General features: G+C 43.2%; 1 protein-coding gene and 1 long non-coding RNA gene across 2 annotated transcripts in view; one reads left to right on the forward strand and one right to left on the reverse strand.

Moving 5' to 3' along the window:
- The window catches only part of LOC138980472 (probable methyltransferase-like protein 24), a 137023-nt gene that overhangs the window by 18949 nt on the left and 98496 nt on the right, over positions 1–19578 (forward strand). The window lies entirely within an intron of this gene.
- LOC138980454 (uncharacterized) lies at positions 223–2852 on the reverse strand. Its single transcript, XR_011460336.1, has 2 exons — positions 2115–2852; positions 223–1723 (listed from the first exon to the last, which is right to left on the reverse strand). It is a non-coding gene; the product is annotated as an uncharacterized lncRNA (long non-coding RNA).

The following is a 19578-nucleotide window of genomic DNA, read 5'->3' on the forward strand; positions in this document are numbered from 1 at the left end:
GTGTGTGTGTGTGTGTGTGTGTGTGTGTGTGTGTGTGTGTGTGTGTGTGTGTGTGATAGAAAGAGTGAAATCTGCTCTTGAATTGGAAGAAAATAGCAGCAGGTCAGATCATATACACATGTATACATGTATATTCAAATTCAAGATTCCATCCAGTGAAAACATGATAACAGAAAAACTGTTGCTACTGCTCATGTGAGACACATGAATCAGAATCAGATACAATACACCACAGTTTAATTAACACATTCTTTAAACAATGCCTTCATCTTCAAATTCAAGATTCCGTCCAGTGAAAACATAATAACAGAAAGACTATTGCTACTGCTCATGCGAGACATCAGAATCAGATACAATACACCACAGTTTAATTAACATATTCTCTAGTCTAAACAATGCCTTCAGTTCACTAGGCTGTGTTTATGCAGCGTCACAGCAAGAATCACATGATACCAGTGCGAACATTGACAAGCCCAGATGATACAGTGACTATTTTTTCCAGTGTTACCACTTCTTCCTCTTCCCTTGCAAACAAAAGATCAGTCAGAATATCAGAGTTCAGAATTTTGTACTTTCCACAAAGAATACTGATAACTCGCTCAACATAAATTCTCAGATTAGCTAGTTTGCGTGTTGACTCTATCTCATAAGCTGTAAGCTGACTCTTCCCTCTTGTAAAGGCAGGGATTTTCACTTGTGCACCTGTCATAGCCACTAGTTCATTAATGTCAAATCCCCTGTCGGCCAAAATCACATCATTTTGTACAATATTGTCTAGATACCCACTATTTGCAGTGATGTGCTTGTCACTTGAAAGCCCACCCCACCCTTTAGAAATAAAAGAAATATGGCCTTGAGGTGTAATTGATATTAGGTATTTAATTGTATTGTTGTGCTTGTAGTTTGACCAGGTGAGTGCACTAGCATCAACACTGGAGGGTCTCTCAATGAATATATTTCAAAACAGTCAATAATGGACACTACTCTGTTCCATGGATAGGGAAGGATCTGTGGCGGTAGACTTGTCTTTATACTTCGCCTGTCTGGCCAGAAAACAAGTGGCTGCAGTCTGTCACTGTGGTACATGATATGCACAGTCTCGTGAAAAACTTTGCTGGCAGTTGTTCTTGACACAGAAAAGATGTATGCCAGGTGTTGCGGAGGTGTGTCAAGGCGTATATGCATGAATGAGAGCTTGAAACTGTGTCAGTGCTCTGCGCGAGTGTGTTGGCAAATGCGGTGCAAGAAAATCAAATAATGTAACAAGTGTGAAGAAATTAGTAATCCCAGTAAAATATCGTACAGTATCGTCATTGTCCCTCAAAGAATCAAGTGTCATTTTTTTCTTGGCAAGTTCGTCTTTAAGTTCCCGAGTTTCTAGCACCAGCCTGTTTAGTTCATCCCGTAGCTGCTTTTCTTCATCTTTAGAAATCCAGGCAAAATTGTCATAGGTTTCAGTCTGGCAGTAAGTACCGCCACAGTCACCTCTCTCAGGAAGAGGAGCAGCCAGTTCTGCTGTATCCGAAGTACCTTCACCGTCGCCATCAACAGCATCCTCTGCTAAATTAGGGTGAGAAGGAGTTGACTCACTCCCCACAAGCTTCTTCCTCTCCTTGAGTCTCTGGTACTGTCCTTGTTGGCTGTCAGGCTGTGTCCCTGCACCATACCCAAGTTTCAAAGTAGGTGTCCAGCTCGGACTGTTTACTTCCCACAGATGGTTGCCCTGCAGAAAAAATCAAAGGCAAATGTATTGTAAATTATGGATTGGGAGTTATTTTAAAAATAAGTCACCCAAACAAAATGAATGAGTAAATCTAGACACAGATCTACCCTTTAAAACTGAACTATGAAGTTGTATCAACAATGACCATTTAGTGTTCAAATAAATTCTGATTATCAAATCCAAGTATTTCACACATATGGCATTCTCACAAGTCATGGTTTTGGGCAACCATGATAAGTTGTTATACTGAGAGTAAGTGTAAGACTGACTCACTCAGTCATAGACTGCACTCGGTGCAGGACTGACCGACTGTCCGCACACTACCATCACAACACAGCTTGCATAAAACACAGACTAACCAAGGCAGGTGAACAAAAGCATGAGTACTTACCATTGACAAAATGATCAGAGCACACGTATCTCCTAGCTGTTGATTCAAAGTTGAAATTCTTCAGCTGAAGCTGTGCCAACCATTCTCGCCCGCGTCGTGCAGTCAAATCCCTTGTCTCTTTGCCCTTTCCATTGACAACAAATGGAACAGAAAAGAATCTTCTGTCCCTATCTCTATCTTGTCTGTTATGGCAATGTTTAACACTAAAACTAGAGACCATGTCGATAAATGCGGAAGATTCAGAGTGCAGATTTCGCGTGTTGCCTTCTCGCGAGTTCCGCCGGAATGCCAGAGGCAAGGCCGGACAACTCTGCACACGACTGTGTGACGTCATCGCGTCAGAGCTCATACCAAGTTGTGTTGTGTTGTGTAACCTACAGATAAAAAAAGTGTAATCATGCAGTAAGAGAAATGGAAAGAGAAAGTTTTTGTTGAGACAGAACAGAAAACTTAGGACGGAAAACTTTTTTTCAACAACGTCAAGGGAGAGAATGCAAACACTAAACACTCCCGGTTATGACCTTGACCTTTTGTTTGTTTTCGCATTCAGTTCTTTTCGTACGGCAATTTCAGCTTGTAAAATAAACAAATTTACGAACATTTTCTGATAAATAATGTTTGGAGATACCTTGTATTGAATTATAGTATATACACAAAGAAAAAAAATGAAGCTTAGAAGTCAATTCTTGATTCCCCTAAATAATGAAAACTGCTTTCCCTAAACAATTCATTGTTTACGTAAATAATTCATTGTTAACGTAAATAATGATTTATTTAGCAACATTGCTGATTGTTTATAAACAATGTAATATAAGTCTAAATAATATATTGTTTACGTAAATAAATCATTATTTACGTAAACAATGAATTATTTACGTAAACAATGAATTGTTTAGGTAAATAATAAATGGTTTACGTAAACAAAAAATTATTTAGAATTGTTTTACATTGTTTATAAACAATTACTTATTTAGCACATGAGCTTCTAAATAATGATTATTTAGCTAAAGCTGGTGAAAAAAACATGAAAAAGTATCCAAATCATTATTTGACAAACGGAATGCCATACATACGGCTACATATTGCATTATAACACCCGCACAAACATTACAACCTCAAACATCGTACTAGATCTACAACTAACAAGCATACATCCACTATCATGCACCGAATACATCATCATACATTACATCATAACATATTGCATTATAACACACGCACAAACATTACAACATCAAACATCGTACTATATCTACAACTAACAAACAATCATACACTATCAAACACCAAGTACATCATCGTTCATTAAATTACATCGTACCCCCCCACCCCACCCCACCCCACCATACATTCACAATCGACATAGAATACATCATCATACATATATACATTACATCATAACCTCCATACATTATCACAAATTATATTACATCATACCCCACCCCCCCTTCGGCCTTGGTCAATAAATATGAAACCAAAAGACGATATGCTCCCCCTCGGACCGACAAAACAGCTGGTCTGTCAACAACCCATCACACATCTTGTAATGCTTTTCCAAAATTATGATGACAATTTTAAGTGCCTAAATATTTCTTGTATCCAGAGTCTCCGGATAAGAAAAACCTGGGATATAAGAAAGCAAAAAAGAAAATTCCCCTTTACCGTCTAATAAGCGGGTTCCACTGTACTTTATTCAATTTAGCGCACTGCCCGTCCGATGATAACTACGATATTGAGTGTTCCGTTATTGACACTAGTTATATGATCAGTACCCTTGTAAGTTGGCATGCTAATCACACAAATTACACTGGTTAGAGTTGTTATTGGGCATGCTCCGATTTTCACACTCATTACACTGGTTATGGTCGTTATTGGGCATGTTCCGATGTTCACACTTATTACATTAGTTAGGGTTGCTATTGGGCATGTTCCGATTTTCACACTAAATACACTGGTTATGGTCGTTATTGGGCATTTTGCGATTTTCACACTAATTACACTGGTTATGGTCGTTATTGGGCATATTGCGATATTCACACTAATTACACTGGTTATGGTCGTTTTTGGGCATGTTCCAATTTTCACACTAATTACTCTGGATATGGTCGTTATTTGGCAAGTTACGATTTTCACACTAATTACACTGGTTATGGTCGTTATTGGGCATGTTCCGATGTTCACACTAATTACACTGGTTATGGTCGTTATTGGGCATGTTCCAATTTTCACACTAGTTACACTGGTTTTGATCGTTATTGGGCATGTTCCGATATTGACAATAATTACACTGGTTATCGTTGTGATGTTGTCAGGAGAAGAGTAAGCTACTTTGCGTAAGAACAGAGGGCGAACAGACAGACGTCGTCCGACAGAGAAACAGACAGACAGCAACTGTTTTTTTACCTGTCGGAATTCCCAGTGACACCTTTCGTTTGGAAAAAAATGTCGACTGCTGCTCTTCTCCTTTGCTGTTTGTGACAAGCAGGGTGCTTTGTGATTAGACCACACACACACACACACACACACACACGCACGCACGCACAGACACACACACACACACACACACACACAAACACGCACACACACACGCACGCACGCACGCACAGACACACACACACACGCACGCACGCACGCACAGACACACACACACACAAACATGCAGTCCATGCGATTTTACCTTATTTGTAGATAATTATATGTAACATTATAGAGTCTAGGAAATTCTTTTCCCTTGTAATTGTCATTTCTCAAACTGTCTTCTTAATGCAAATGACAACATCTAGGATATTTGTAAAAAGCAGCGATTTCACAAGATGTATATATAGACAACGATTTTGTAACAAAAAAGAGTCAGAAGAAATTAAATGAGCCTGCAGTATTCAACGCACATAACCTATAGGTAGTACGTCGGCATGAGAGATATGACCGAAAGCCACCCTCACTCCCCCCCACCCCCCGCTAACCCCCCCCCCCCCGGCCAACCACCCCCCCCCCCCCCCCCCCCACCCACCATTTCCCACCCCCGGCCTTACTCTTCTTGTCAACCTATCCTGTTCACCTTGCTGTCCCTCTATCACCATCCACCCATCTCTATTTCACACAAAATGGCTCAGTCAAGGTCTGAGAGAGAGAGAGAGAGAGAGAGAGAGAGAGAGAGAGAGAGAGAGAGAGAGAGAGAGAGAGAGAGAGAGCATGTGTGAGGGCCCCAAAGGGGGGGGGGGGTATCATCACGATCACGGGAAGGGAAATTTTAGCTTTCACGATCACAGTTACCTTGATTTTTGTTTTCACGATCACGAACCCCAGTGGCAAATCACGGTCACGGTAAAAGTTGCAGGTACAGAAAGCACGTGTCAAAGTAAACACAACCACACAGTAATTCGCTCCTCTGGATCTATTGTTTATTCAACACAAAGTGACAACTGTTGCACTATTTTTTTTTTAATTCTCTTTCATACACACATATCGATTCATGATTTGTAATCAGTAACAAGAATGTTGTTTTCATTGGGTTTTTTCTCTCGCTCTCTCTCTCATACAGACACTCACAGGAATATACACTCCAGGGGCGGAGCAGTTAAGCCAGAGGGGGTTGGGGGGGGGGGGGGTTACAACCTGGGGTCCAGAGTTTTAGCTATTTTATGAACAATTTATGGCTTATCCTTGATTTTAAACATGATCAACTGGTGTCAGCAGCCACTCATTATTTCTTTTAAAGTTTGTGTTAATTTTTTTAATTTTTTTGACAGCCGGGGGGGGGGGGGGGGGGTTCCGGAACCCCTGTAACCTCCCTCCCCCCTAATCCGCCCCTGCACTCATACACATTCAACTCCCACACCCTCACTCACACACATGAATATATACTTGCACAATTTCACATTTCCAGAGCTAAATCTTTTAAACCCATTTTCTCAAAAACTATTGGGCGGATTGAAATTAAAGTACATGTATGTGTGATGGTAGAGTCTATAATAACAAAATCCCCAACGAACATGACTTTGATCGACTTTGACATGAGGATCAAGTGACCCAAACTGGCACGTCTCCCCGCCATAGTTCCTGAATTTAACCCATGGTTGATAAGTTTACAGGCGCTAAAATAAATCCAAGCTTAATGCAAAGAATTAAGCGACAATTAGAATATATGCCAAGCGTGTCCACGTTGCTGGGATGAAAAACACATTTCTAGTTTCGGGTTTGGCTTCACGCAGACTCGATCAGACTCGAGCCAGTCGAGGTCACACTGAGCGAGTCACAGCCGGACGTGGCAATGTCGACAATGTCAATGATCTCAATCAAACTCAAAGATCTTGAACAAATTTCAAGATCTTTGCCTACATTCAGAACAGGTATAGAGCAACATAGACAGGGCCGGACTAGGGGGGGGGGGGTACAGGGGTTGCGCTACCCCCCTCCCCCCTGGCTTAAGCATGTACCTCCCAAACGCTTTTTTTTTTGTGGGGGAGGAAGGGGGGGGGGGGGTTGCATCTGGATCATCATGAAATCCGAGGAGAAATCGCACCTCTCACCCAATTTCGAAAGACATTTTTCTTCAACGAATTTTGTGATGAAAAGTATGAGTCCTTACAATCTCAATTCTTCTTCATTGCCTATACAGCTTGCTGTCGAATTTACCTTTTTCGTTCAAGGAGAGGCTTCCTTTCCCTCCAGAAACATCAAAAACCGTTCAGCTTAAAGGGGGCAACCCCACCAAGGGGCTTTGCCCCCTGGACCCGCATCTGTAACCCCTCCCCCTAGTCCGGCCCTGATGGATCAACATACCTTGACATTTCATCTTCGGAAAGACGGACCCGTAGCCTGACCTTTCCACCAAGGAAGGCATTCTCGCCGCCTGCTTTGGTCTGGCTTGAATCCACAAAATATAACAGAAGTTCGATGACAGTACCGCTGCACGCCATTTTTGATCTTCGAATTCGAATTTGACTGAATGCACTCAAAACTTTAGCACGAAGCCCTTCCATTGGATGAAGTTTGGCAGACTTTTGTAATTCGCCTTCTGATTCGATCTCTTTTTTGTGTGATTGGTTCTCTTACAGGGAAGCAATCGCTGTCAAAATCATATTTCTGAATGTGTTGTTGCTTCCCTTCAATCGGGATTGGCTCCTTGACGAATAGAGGATCATTGAGTGATAGAGCTGTGAAAAATGTACGTTGAAAATAAAATGCTTTGCAATAATGCCCATCACGATCACGAAAACAAATGACGATCACGATCACGAGACTTGATTTTTTTGTCATCACGGATCACGGGCAAAATCCCATCACGATCACAGAAATGGACATTTTGGCAATCACGGTCACAGAAAGGTCAAAAAACGCCAATCACGATCACGATTTTAAACCCTTTGGGGCCCTCATGTGTGTGTGTGTGTGTGTGTGTTCGTGTGTGTGTGTGTGTGCATGTGTGTGTGTGAGTGTGTGTATGTGTGTTAATGTGTGTGTGTGTGTGTGTTAATATGTGTGTGTGTGTGTGTGTGTGTATGTGTGTGTGTGTGTGTGTGTGTGTGTGTGTGTGTGTGTGTGTGTTGTCTAATTACAAAGCACCCTGCTTGTCACAAACTGCAAGAACGGCGTCACTGGGAATCCCAACAGGTAAAAAAGCAGCGTGTTGTTGTTCGGCAGTTAACATTCCTTCAAAGTACTTGAGCTGCTCCAGTTTCACATTTTTCTGTGACGTGGCTATGGGAGCTTATGTAAGCTTACCCGCCCTTTGTTGTGTGGTCCCGCGCTGCTGCACATTACGGTCATGTTGTACCCGCCGCGGGCTCCAACAGGTGTAGACTGTCTATGTACAGATACATAGATAGAATGTATGTCTCTGGTACCATCAGAAGTGGATTAAAGGCATATGTACGCGCTCCCGTGTTTACAAAGTGTAGTTTGCCCATAATCGATGTCAAACGCACCATAAGACCATGTAATCACGATATGTCGCCATGCGCGGACCATATACATGCATTACAGCTTGTTCTAGCCTCTGAAAAAGTGAGGATGTCAACAAAGACGCGGAGTTATTTCCCTTGCGTCAACGTTCCCTCTGTTGGCAAATCTATAAATAGGACGATCTAGATCAAAATAAAAATTCAAATATCTCAACATTTAAGGGGTCCTAGACCACAACCCAGCCAGCAAGACATTAGCGGCCGATAATCGGCCGAACACCCTTCAAAAAGTCGGGCCGGTGACGTCAAAACATACGACGCGGGTGTTGGCCCGACTAACTTTTGCAAAGAGGCAACGAGGCGGCCGATAGGCGGCCGAACACCTGCACTATGGCGGCACGCATCCGGTCCGATGTTAATCGGCCCGATGACTTGTTTGACCTGCGGTCCGACACCTTATGCCGACATCGGGAAGATATCGATTTCAGCGGGAAGACATCGGGACGATGTCGGCATAAGGTGTCGGGCCGCAGGTCCAACAAGCCATCGGGCCGATTAACATCGGACCGGATGCGTGCCGCCATAGTACAGGTGTTCGGCCGCCTGTCGGCCGCCTCGTTGCCTCTTTGCAAAAGTTAGTCGGGCCAACACCCGCGTCGTATCTTTTGACGTCACCTGCCCGACTTTTTGAAGGGTGTTCGGCCGACTATCGGCCGCTAATGTCTTGCTGGCTGGGTGCAGCTACAGATACAGCAGTATGTACCACCACCACCCCCCCCCCCCAAGTGTAACAGTGCAAAATTCACTTACACAGGGTTCCTGCAGGGCAGAGCTGATACAATTCAATGAGTTTTCAAGGACATTTCCAGGACCAAATAAATGCTTTTCAAGGACATGAGTACAGCTGTAGCATGGCCAAGAAACTTGTTTCCTTGCCAACTTCCGGGAAGGGAAGCAACTACGGGTGACTAGTAATAGTTAGTTCGTCTGCTTTCGTTTTCACTCGATCTTTTATTTTCCCAAAATGTGTGTACTGTATTCGACGAAAAAAAAGGGGGTTGCATTTTTTTTTTTAAAAAGACAAGCTGCTGATGAAATGTATAGGCAACAATTTGGAAAAATCAAGTACTTTTCAATGACTATTTAACAAAACTCTATTTTCAAGCACTTTTCAAGGCCTGGAAAAGGTTTTCCCATTTTCAAGGAGTTTTCCAGGGTTCAAGGACTCTGTACGAACCCTGCTTACAGCTACAGCAGTATAACCCCCCTCCCCCCAGTGTTACAGTGGAAAACAAACCTACAGATACAGCAGTGTGTACAACCCCCCCCCCCTCCTCCCCCCAGTGTAACAGTGCAAAACACATCAGCTACAGATACAGCAGTATGTAGAACCCCCCGCCCCTACCGCCCTCACTGTAACAGTACAAAACACACCTACAGCTACAGATACAGCCGTATACACCCCCCCCCCCCTCAGTATTACAGTATAAAACACACCTACAGCAACAGATTCAGCAGTATATCCACCCCCCCAAGTGTAACAGTGCAAAAATTACTTACACTCGGCTACAGCTACAGCAGTATGTACACCTCCCCTCCCCCTTAGTAACAGTGCAAAACACACCTACAGCTACAGCAGTATGTACAACCCCCCCCCCCCCACCACCACCACGGTAACAGTACAACACTCATTTACAGCTACAGATTCAGAATTATGTACATTCCCCTCCCCCCGCTGCCACCACTGTAACAGTACAAAACATACCTACAGCTTCAGATACAGCAGTATGTACAACACTCAACCGCCTTCCCCCGTGTAGAGTGCAAAACACACCTAGACCTACAGATACAGCAGTATGTTCAACCCCCCCCCCCCTCCCCGCCTACTGTAACAGTACATAACACACGTACAGCTACATCAGTATGTACAAACCGCCCCCCCCCCCCCCCCCCAAGTGTAACAGTACAAAACACGCCTACAGCTACAGATAGATCAGTATGTACCCCCCCCCCCTCCCAAGTGTTACAATGCAATACCTACAGCTACAGATACATCAGTATGTACACCCCACCCCCCAAGGGTAACAGTGCAAACCACACTTACAGCTACAGATTCAGCAGTATGTACTCCACCCCCCCCCCCCCCTGTAACAGTGCAAAAATCACTAACAGCTACAGCAGTATACCCCCCCTCCCCGTACAGCTACAGCAGTATAAACAAGAAGGGCAAAGCCCATACGACTCACATGCTTGACCTTTACATGACCTTGGCCTTCAGGGTCAAGCAACTAAACCTAGCAATGACATCATATACTAAGAACTGCTTTACACATTTTTTCTACCAAAATACATGTGACCTTGACCCAAGGTCAAGGTCATCCAAGGTCATGCAACACAAAGCTGTTAATTCAAGACATAGGAAGTACAATGGTGCTTATTGGCTCTTTCTACCATGAGATATGGTTCACTACCTTATTTTGGTCACATTTCATAAGGGTCAAAGTGACCTTGACCTTGATCATATGTGACCAAATGTGTCTCATGATGAAAGCATAACATGTGCCACACATAATTTTTAAGTTTGAAACAGTTATCTTCCATAGTTCAGGGTCAAGGTCACTTCAAAATATGTATACAATCCAACTTTGAAGAGCTCCTGTGACCTTGACCTTGAAGCAAGGTAAACCAAACTGGTATCAAAAGATGGGGCTTACTTTGCCCTATATATCATATATAGGTGAGGTATTCAATCTCAAAAACTTCAGAGAAAATGTGAAAAATGTGAAAAATAGCTGTTTTTTAGAACACATTTATGGCCCCTGCGACCTTGACCTTGAAGCAAGGTCAAGATGCTATGTATGTTTTTTGGGGCCTTGTCATCATACACCATCTTGCCAAATTTGGTACTGATAGACTGAATAGTGTCCAAGAAATATCCAACGTTAAAGTTTTCCGGACGTCCGGACGGACGGACGGACGACTCGGGTGAGTACATAGACTCACTTTTGCTTCGCATGTGAGTCAAAAATCACTAACAGCTACAGCAGTATGTACCCCCCCTCCCCGTACAGCTGTATATCATGCAGCTACAGATACAGCAGTATGTACCACCCCCCCCCCCCCAGTGTAACAGTGCAAAATTCACTTACAGCTACAGCAGTACAACCCCCCCCCCTCCCCCCAGTGTTACAGTGGAAAACAAACCTACAGATACAGCAGTGTGTACAACCCTCCCCCAATCCAAGTGTAACAGTGTAAAAAACACCTACAGCTACAGCAGTATGTACACCCCCCCCCCCCCCCTCCCAACTGTAACAGCTCAAATCGCACCTACTGCTACAGATACAGCAGTGTGTTCAACCCCCCTCCCCCCCCCCCCCCCCCCCCGTGTAACAGTGCAAAACACACCTACAGCTACAGATTATGAGATACAGCAGTATGTACAACCCCCCCCCCCCCCCCCCCCGCTGCCACCAATGTAACAGTACAAAACTTCCCTACAGCAGTATGTACAACACTCCACCGCCTTCCCCCGTGTAGAGTGCAAAACACACTTAGAGCTACAGATACAGCAGTATGTTCAACCCCCCCCCCCCCCCCCCCCTGTGTGCAAAACACACCTACAGCTACATATACAGCAGTATGTTCAACCCCCCCTCCCCCCCTACTGTAACAGTACATAACACACCTACAGCTACAGATACATCAGTATGTACAACCGCCCCCCCCCCCCCCCAAGTGTAACAGTACAAAACACACCTCCAGCTACAGATTCAGCAGTATGTACACCCCCCCCCCCTCCCCAGTGTTACTGTGCAAAACACACCTACAGCTACAGATTCAGCAGTATGTAAACCCCCCCCCCCCCCAAGTGTGCATCAGTGCAAAACACACCACCAGCTACAGATAGATCAGTATGTACCCCCCCCCCCCCCAAGTGTTACAATGCAATACACACACCTACAGCTACAGATACATCAGTATACATACACCCCACCCCCCAAGTGTAACAGTGCAAACCACACTTACAGCTACAGATTCAGCAGTATCATGAGTATGTACTCCACCCCCCCCCCCCCCACTGTAACAGGACAAAACACCTACATCTACATATACAGATACAGCAGTATGTACCCCCCCCCCCCCCCACTGTATAACAGCAAAACTAACATTAAAGCAAGAAAAACCAAAATCACTTACTCGCTGGATCCGTCGGTTGTCCTCGAGTTGACGTTAACAGCTTGAACACACCTGTAGGTTTCCATCCGTCCTTGGCTACACAATTTTAACTTGTCAACTATCACCGCCACCACGTGGCACTGGGACCAGCACTCAGATTGAGATCCCGAGGCGACATTCGTCTCGGATAACATATCATCAATGTGCTGTACAACATTCGCAAGAATGTCTCTTCTTTCGATATTAACTTGAACTAAGAAAACAAATAAACTTCGGTCACGCGGGAAAGTAGCAGCTAGCCGGCCATGTTCACACTCAATCTTGTTTGTACCGTAAGGAAAGCTATAAGAGTATTTCAAGTATATATGATGGCGTATTTTTAAAATGTAAAACTCATGGTTTGAGCTCATGCTGTATTTGATTGCAAATATACAAACAAAACTTACAATTAATTATCCTACTCCTATGTGAAAAAGTCAACAAATATGAATAATTTAGTTTCGCATTTGCAGAGTCATGTCACGCCGTTCCCGACGCTTGAACAGGGGACGTAACAAATGTTAAAATAATGATAATAAATTCAAGTTGTTATCTCCCGTAACTCTGCATATTTTTATCGACAGCAACATTGCGTCGGGCCGATGTCGGGGTTTATTACGTACATTTGCCGAGTTTTACACACAGGCAAACTATATCGGCGCGACAACGGACGTCGACACACGACATTTGACGACGTCACCCGACTGAAATCGTCAGTCGGCCGACGAAAGCTTGCTAGCTGGGAATATCTTGCAGGGAACTTAATTTAGCATGTCTCCAGCTGTTGGTAAAGCAATTAGCGTGTATAGTCATCGAGTACATATGGCTTTAAACTAGAAGTGCTCAACTATCATTACTATCAGTCGACACGCGGTGATACATCTGCTCTTTGACCTTTTTTTGTGGCTATCCCGTACTAAACATAGAATACGGGATTCTGGGAAAGCTGTTTAAAGGCACTTACGCACTATATTCGATTTTCAACACACGACTGAAAACCATTGGAATAAATCAAAAAGAACAATATACAAAAAATTTTCTTCTCTTATTCTTTTATAATTATTAATTAATGACCTATATGTGCTGATGACCAATTTAATTTCCTTTGTTGGATCAATAAAATGTTATGAGTTATGAGTTACTTTGTATACGTTTGGAAAGCAATATTAAGTAGCGTTAATTTCAAGCGTGACCGACATTATGTTGTTGTCTGGCTTCGAAATACATTGACCAATCGCCGAAAGGCGCTGACGTCATTGCATGAAAGGATTTCCCTACCAAGAATCCTAAATTCTCGATGACATGGAAAGGATTTTGTTCGGGAGGACGACGATCTATGAACGGTTTATTATATAAAGGGAAGCAAGCGGTTAAAAACGGGCGTCGATAGAGCCAATGAACAGTGATATGAACTTGTAGTATTCATTCACTTGTGATACCATCTGTAAATCAGGACTCTCTTTTTCTTTTTTTTCACAAATGGGGGGCGACGGTGGGTGTCGGTCATATCTCTCATGCCGACGTACTACCTGTAGCTTGTGTACGTTGAATACTGCAGGCTGATTTAATTTCTTCTGACTCTTTTATGTTACAAAATCGTTGCCTCTACATCTTGTGAAATCGCTGCTTTTTACTAATATCCTAGATGTTGTAATTTGCATTATGAAGACAGTTTGAGAAAAGACAATTACAAGGGAAAAGAATTTCCTAGACTCTATCATGTTAATATAATTATCTACAAATGAGGTAATATCGCATGGACTGCATGTTTCTGTGTGTGTTTGTGTGTGTGTGTGTGTGTGTGTGTTTGTGTGTGTGTGTGTGTCTGTGCGTGCGTGCGTGCGTGTTTGTGCGTGCGTGCGTGCATACATGCGTGCGTGCGTGTGTGTGTGTGTGTGTGTGTGTGTGTGTGTGTGTGTGTGCAGCGAACACTTTCAATAAATCATACAAACTTTGTGGGAGAGGAGTACATGTATGTGCAGAAATGGAATGGGAAAGACATAAGGCTGGGTCGGTGTAATATTGTGCGAAACGGCAAAAAAACAACCCACTCTCTTCTTATGTGTTGATTGCCAATGACATTACTTTTCCTTTTCAGGATATTTAGAGCGTATCGGTGGCGATAAGAAGGTGGCATGAATAAGAACTTACAGGTTGAGCAAACACACACACCAGAAACCTGAAAACACGGTTAGAGTTCTTTTTATGGATTTTTCATCAGCCTTTAATACGATTCAGCCCCATATACTTATTTTTTTCATTTTTTTCATTTTCATTTTCATTACTTTATTGTCCCATCGCTGGGAAATTCGGGTCGCTTCCTCCCAGTGGAAAGCTAGCAGCAACGGAGTCGCGCTACCCAGGTGTCTGCGTGTTTAGGTGTATTCAGCCACCTGCACTTATGGCAGAATGACCAAGGTCTTTTACGTGCCATTGTGATGACACGGGGGTGGGACATGGCTTCCGTCTCTGGGTCTGCACATAAAGTTGACCCGTGTCCGTCCCGGCCCGAATTCGAACCTGCGACCTTTCGATCACAAATCCAGTGCTCTACCAACTGAGCTACCGGGCCTCCAGAGGTTAGTCCAGTTAGATGTTAACAATAATTTGATTTTCTGGATCAGGGAGTTCCTATGCGATCGGCCACAACGTGTCAGCCTCAGCAACCGTTTGTTTGGTCATTCTGTGCTTTCAGACGAAGTTGTTTTAAACACCGGGGCCCCACAAGGTTGTGTTCTCTCTCCTGTCCTTTTTTCCATTTACACAAACAACATGCTTTTAAATGATCCAGTTCTAGCCCTCGTTAAATATGCAGACGACATGGCCCTCGTTGGGCGTCTGAAGGACGACGAAATTTGTCAAAGTATTTTACCCAAGTTGATCTTCTGAATGAATGGTTCAAGTCCAGTTTCTTGCAGTTGAATGTAGGCAAAACAAACGAAATGATTTTTGGAGGAAAGAGTGATAATTGTGGTCCCCAAAAAAGTGAGAATAAGCGACAAGGAAGTTGAGCTTGTGGAAACCTTCAAATATCTTGGGGTTTCAATTGACAATAAGCTGACTTTTAGTGATCATGTTCATGCTGTTTATAAGAAAGCTCAGCAGCGACTTTTTCTTCTCAGGAAGCTTAAATATTTTAATGTCAATCAAAGTGTTATGGAACTTGTGTATCGCAGTTTGATTGAAAGCATACTGACTTTTAACATTGTGACATGGTATGGTACCACAAATGTTAAAAACAAAGCTAAACTCCACCGCATTGTTGCGACAGCTAGCAAGCTTGTTGGGCAACCCCAACGACAGCTGACCAGTCTCTACGAAGCTGCCATTAAGCGGAAAGCTCTCAAAATTGTCCGTGATCCGATCCATCCTCTCAACCCCTGTTTCGAAATTCTCCCTTCAGGTAAACGTTATAAGGTCCCTTTGGCACGCAAAAACCAGTTTAAAAAGTCATTCCTGCCTTCTGCAGTCACCATTTTAAATTCTTCTCGCATCACGTAGAGGCTGGTCGGCTGGAAAAAAAAACAAAAAAACAATGTGTACATGTGAAGGTGTGTGGGAAATATTTGTAATGTGATTACTCGGCTGTGAAACCCAACTCCTGTGATATGAGAGGGTAAATTTACATAGTGCAATATCATATTTGATTGTATCCCTTTTATGTTTTATGTTTTATGTGTGTCGTCCTATACAATTGTTGTTATAATCGTTTACAGGCAGACAGGGTGTGCCGAAGAAAAATTTCCATTTTTATGTAATATTTTAATGGACAATAAAGTGCTGTTATTGTTATTATTATTGTTATTATTAAAAGAAAAGATAAGGTGATTTCCTCTCGCCTCCGCTCCCAAACACTAAGGTGTCACTGGTGATAAATTATTTTGTCATCATTTTCACGAGTTTTCATTCACAAGCACCTGGGAAATAAATCTCATGTTCCCCAGGCAATAAATCCCCGGTTACCATAGTTGCAGGAAGCAGGTTATAAATGGATAATCAAAATCAAACCCAATAGAAACGCTCGGGGATTCTTCGGCTCCTTTCATTGGTTTTTCCCCAGACCTAAACAGACGACACGACACTGCTTTGCAAAGTTCCAAAAACGAACTGGCAAACTGGCAAAAGTAAACAAAAAACAAAACTACTTCATGAAAGGTCATACATTTATCAAAAACAAATGAAACCTAGCGATATGTTTTGTCTTCTTACAGAGTCATGGAGTGCGTGTATCTGTGTTTCGATACACAGACGTTCGGAGAAACACGAACGTCAAGTTCAAGTAAAACGACCCCTGACACACACATTTTGACCCGTGCACAAGACGTTGTATCGATAAACGAAGCACACATAAGAAACAATAATAAAAGCAAAGAAAATAGCAACAACATATGCAAACATCTAACAAAGCCGAGCAAGCAGAATGACAAGTCTAATGAAAAACAAAGAGGTACTGAGTCGGAAACAAGATCGCGATTCTTTCCTTCGCTGCACGACGCAAATCTTCTGTGACCTTTGACCAAACATAGCTTTCACATTCGATCACTCAGCTTAATATTTACAACAGAAAGCCGAGGGGGTGGAATACCGAGATGAACTTACGGAACTGTGCATCCTAAAACCTAACATATTCATCCCAACATTTACTATGAAATCAAAAACACAGAAAGTTGCTTTCACACGCCAGCTTTGATTGCCAGTGGTTATCAGACCGGGACTCGTGTGGTTATCATCACGGAACCCGTGTTTCAAAGCATGGCTCTCTGGGTTGATTGTGCACTTATTTTCTCACTACCAAAATGATGACAAATACGATGTTTGGTGGTTTGTTAACAGACCAGCTTTTTTGTCGGTCCTCGGGGGGCATATCGACTTTTGTTTCATATTTATTGACCGCGGCATTCGGCCTTGGTCAATAAATATGAAACAAAAGACGATATGCTCCCCCTTGGACCGACAAAAAAGCTGGTCTGTCAACAACCCATCAAACATCTTATAAGGGCGTTAGGATGTAACATACGATTTTTGCATTAGACATACACAACAACAACATTTTTTAACTCACTCACACACTCACTCTCTCACTCACACAAAACCTTTACAAACAAACACACACACACACACACACATAGGTGGTTTTGCAGTCATTTGGGGTCGGCTGTGTATCAAAATGCCATCTTGCTCAAAACACAGACATTTGGGGTCTCTTTTGTTTTACGTGTTAGAAAGTTTCTTAAAACTTCAATGAGCGTTAAATGCCATTTTAAAAGTGTGAAAACTCATTTCAGGATGTTATTACATAAAATGCAACCTCCAGCGTGATTTTTAGAAAAAACAGGTATTTGGGGACGATGTTTGCTGTACAGCAGTGAAATGGGGACGTGTGTGGCCACAAAGTGCAGAGCTACAATTTCGTCATCAGTGCTATGAATGTTTTAGGTGTTAGAAAGTTTCTTAAAACTTCAATGAGCGTTAAATTCCATTCTAAAGTGTGAAAACTCATTTCAGGAGGTTATTACATAAAACACATACACACACACACACACACACACACACACACACACACACACACACACAATCAATCAATCAATATGAAGCTTATATAGCGCGTATTCCGTGGGTACAGTTCTAAGCGCTTGTCGAAGAGTTGTCAACACAGGACTAACAAAGAAACTAACATCTACAGAAGGACACAAACCCTATCACATACTAGCAAACCCTGATAAACATACAACAAACAACTGTTTAACAACAATGTACACATCAATAGCTCACGGCAGTTTCTGCTATTAGGTTTAGTTCACAGGCACAGCCGGAATCTGCCCCCTTTATCACCCCTTCCTCAGTGCCAGGCCGCCAGCGGTAATTAATCACCCATCCCCCGGTTCAGCGCTGGCTACACAGTAGTGACTGTACAACCGCGCGATAGCACCACCCACACAAGCCATCTCAGCAGTAGAAGGCTAAGAGAAAAGCTCCCTTCTACTACAGTAGCAGGCCAGAGTTCAAGTCATGGAATTTTGGTGACACCAGAGTCTGATGTTCCGTCATGAGAACACGCAGTCTTTTAATGGGGTCTTTCATTGCCCAGATTCTCCTTTTCAGTGTGTTAATTGTAGCATGTGTTCCTTCGCCCCCTTGCTCCCCATGTAGTCCCATTCCAAACCTCCAAGCCCGAAGCCAAGGCACACAATGGCATTCCAACAGATGTTGTTTGGGAATCACCCTCACATTTGGAAATGCATTTCAGAAAAACGACATGTAGGCTGTGATGCTGCTTTCAGCCTCTGAAATGTCTTCTTCGCTTACTGGTCTGGAATGAGAAATTCGTTTGTGGACTTCAGAAAACAGCGCGTTTAACTCTAAATATGTCTTTCTCAGTGCCTCTGCAGCAGCAGTGACACTACTGTCGTCTGTCAACTCTCTGGCTTTTTCAACGACACTCTGGCACACGCTTTTGTATACATCTGGCTGCAGGTATTTGTGACAGTGATTCCCCACAAAAGCCCTGCCATGGTAGGCTTGCAGCTGTATCTTGTGGGCTTGAAGCACGTTGTCCAGGTTGGCTGTCACAGGTCCAGACAAGAAAGGCAGGGGTTCCAGATGAGATTTAAGCAGTTTGATTTCTTCTGTGAGTGCCTTTATTCTCTCCTGGTTGTTTTGTCTGTGCCATTGTGTCGACTGCAACCCACGGCACTCTCTCTCTCGTCTTTTAATTAGTCTTTGGTGGTGCACGTAGCGCTGGAAGGGTCTGGATGTGCCCTCTGGGTTCAGTGCTGTTCTGGACAGCTTCTCGTCTAGTTTGTGACATTGTTGTTCTAACAAGTCATGGTGTTTTTTGACTGTCCCCAACAATATGTGAAGATAAGGCGGAGATACATGGTCCAGCTCAATGTCAAGTAGAGGCTTCCTTATGGCATTGTTGAATAGTTTTGCTGTACTTTTTCTGCCCCCTGCCCGACGGTACTGAGTGTTGTCACTTTTGATGTTTTCCAGGCTCCTGTTTGTGATGTTTCCCTGGTTGTGTTCTGGGGGAGCGTGAATTTGTGCCTTGGAAGCAGTGCAGTACAAGCAGGGGTGTATTCCTTGAGCTCCTGACAGACCATACATTTTTGTCAGAAACTCGTAGTCGCCAAACATGAACAGCCTGATTCGTTTTTCTTTCCATTTCAAAGCCTGAAGGGCAGAAACTTGATCTCTGTATGAATCACAAAGCCTTCTGAGGTTTTCAGCAGAGTCCTTGCATTCTGAAATCATGATGAGGTTTGTGTTGTGTTTGGAGTTGTTGTTTTTCAAGTTGGCGACTTGAAGCATCATTTTAAATGACCCCCCACCATGGTCTCCCC

Source organism: Littorina saxatilis, linkage group LG11 (assembly GCF_037325665.1).
Source record: "Littorina saxatilis isolate snail1 linkage group LG11, US_GU_Lsax_2.0, whole genome shotgun sequence".
NCBI lineage: Eukaryota > Metazoa > Mollusca > Gastropoda > Littorinimorpha > Littorinidae > Littorina > Littorina saxatilis.